We start from the raw sequence: 2,521 nt of genomic DNA, 5'->3' as shown, positions 1-2,521 counted from the left end.
TTGGAGGACATGAAAATTGCCTGAAGAATGAACTTGAAAAATGAAACAATAGTAATACCATTTACTACCATAATAATAAATTTCTCTTAAGAATTTAGCATCCAGTTTGTCAGTTATTTCTTAACACTTACCAACAGAAAAAGGTCCATTTCAATAATATTTATTTTATTTTTAACTTCCGTGATGTAATATTAAACTCTCGGGTTTGAAATATTTTCAGCAACATAATATGACATATGTATTCCCAAACTTCAACAAAAAAAGAAAATATACATAGATTAATCTGGACTTTATAGTTTACTTCTGCACACCCATTCCTTCAAAGCAATTAGTGTATAGAAATTAAGTTCCAATAGACTAATAAAGAAAATTTAAGTTTGAAACTTAATAAGAAGACAAAGTGTATCTATAATGTGTTGTTTACCTTCTAATCAATTCTAATTTCCCTCAGAATTTATTAGATAGAATTAAGCACTTCCCATAATTATTTTGATATAAACTCCATCAATCTGTTAAACGATTCCTTCAGAGAGAGAAAGATTTACTTTGGTTTATCAAAACTCTCAAAATGTTGCTCATTGATCCAATTAGTTATTTATGCCTCAATTTTTAAGATGGATTTCACCATATTTTAGGAGTGTTATGTTCAGTGAATAAAATGCTCTTATTGCACTCTGTGGTTTCACTGAAAGTCATCCTTTAAATTGTAAGTGCTGTTTCAGCAAGTTAGTGTTTACTCCGTAGCTTTTAGAGACTGAATATAAAATTTTCAAATTGTCATTGGTACCATTATACATCACTGACAAAGGTAACTTACCTATTGATTTACAATCTGAGCAGAGATGTGAAGCATCAACTGTCCCTTGTAGCAAATGATTGTCACTTGATTCAAATATTGAGAAAACAGAATCTATTCACAGAGATCTCATAGATACATGTATCACAATTGTACTCTTTCTGCTATCCAAATTATTAGTGCAGTTCGTTAATCAAGAGCAGATAGCTTAAATCTATACAAGCATATATGTGAGGCAATAAAATGGTTTTGTTAATATTAGGAATAATAAACATATGAGAACATGCCTTAGTGCTGCCTTTTTAATGAGTGGGAGGAAGAGTGATGGGGAAAAGTCAGCTACATATTTCATACATTTTAGATTCAACTACATAGAAAATAGCCTCTTTCAAGATCTTGAGATTCACGTCCAGTGTCAGCTATCTATTTATTGAATTTCCTTTTGCCCTGAATGGAAGTGTGAGGGAGAGTAGGACCAAGGCCTGACTTGCCACCCTCAGCAGACATTCCTGTGATGTTGCCCATGCCTTTATTGCATTCAGTTAGTGAAGATTTGAAATATGACCACTAGGAAAATATCAGCAATTGCTTCTTCTGCTAATATGCACATATTCTATATTTGACCCATAAAAAGAACCATAGAAAAGGACATCAATACAAATTTCAGCGATGGATATGAATAGATAACTGACTTGAGTGAAAAATGATTTAATCCAGAGTATTGGCAATGATAAATAATTAGTCTAATGCATGAATTCATTTCACTATGCCTCAGGGCTAGCCTAAATCTGTTACTCAAAATCATAGTGTATAAACTAAGGGTTAAATTGTGTTTCTCTTATAAAAAGCCCTTAATATAACATAGAGAAAGAGGGGCTTATACTTAACAGGAAGGAATCTGTATCTCTCCTCGTATGAGTATTTTATTTGTATCTCTATTTCACTCAGAATTGGCTATACTGTCTGATTCCTTTCTTAGCAATCTCATTTAGCTCAAGCTATTTCCTTTTTTTTCTGCTGACTCAGACCAACAGAAATTTTTGAAATCTATACTGCCATTTTGTAAAAAGATTCTGAAGAACTCTAGTTCTGCATTCACATGGCTCAACAGCTAATCAAACTTACTTCTCAGACCTACGGTTTCCACATTCTTTCCCTACACACCTCCTACATTGTGTTCCGTGACTTATATTTGTATCCTTTCTCTGAGGAGAACCTACCATATCTGGGCTATTCCCTTCAAAGCCTGATATTGTGTTTCTAAGCTGGAGTTCCAGTAATGCATCACTATACTTTGTTAAAAGCCTCCTTGATGCCACTGTTTATTAAACTAAAGAAATACATGCTAAGGATCTGTGTCCCAGATCCTATGCTAGGATTTGTGTGCCAGATCCTATATGCTAAGAAATATATGCTAAGGATCTGCTTATGTATAGCAAGGAATATATGCTATAGATCTGTGTGCCAGGTCCTATGTTAGGTGATAGAAATGGCATTGCCCTAATAATCAGCTGCAATATAGTTGAAAGATAGAATGTCAAATAATATTATCTATGGTAAAATATTGATAAATTATTATATAAAATAAAAAATAAGGAAATTATTAAATCAGTTTGAAGAAGGAAAAGACAATTTCACATATGAAAGATAATTTAGGAAGAATACAATTTCAGGAAAGTGGCATAAGAATGAGATCAAAAAGAAAGTTGGGCTGCAAAAAGTTCT

This window comes from Mandrillus leucophaeus, unplaced genomic scaffold, assembly GCF_000951045.1.
Source record: "Mandrillus leucophaeus isolate KB7577 unplaced genomic scaffold, Mleu.le_1.0 Scaffold361, whole genome shotgun sequence".
Lineage (NCBI taxonomy): Eukaryota > Metazoa > Chordata > Mammalia > Primates > Cercopithecidae > Mandrillus > Mandrillus leucophaeus.
This window is presented reverse-complemented; position numbering follows the sequence as displayed.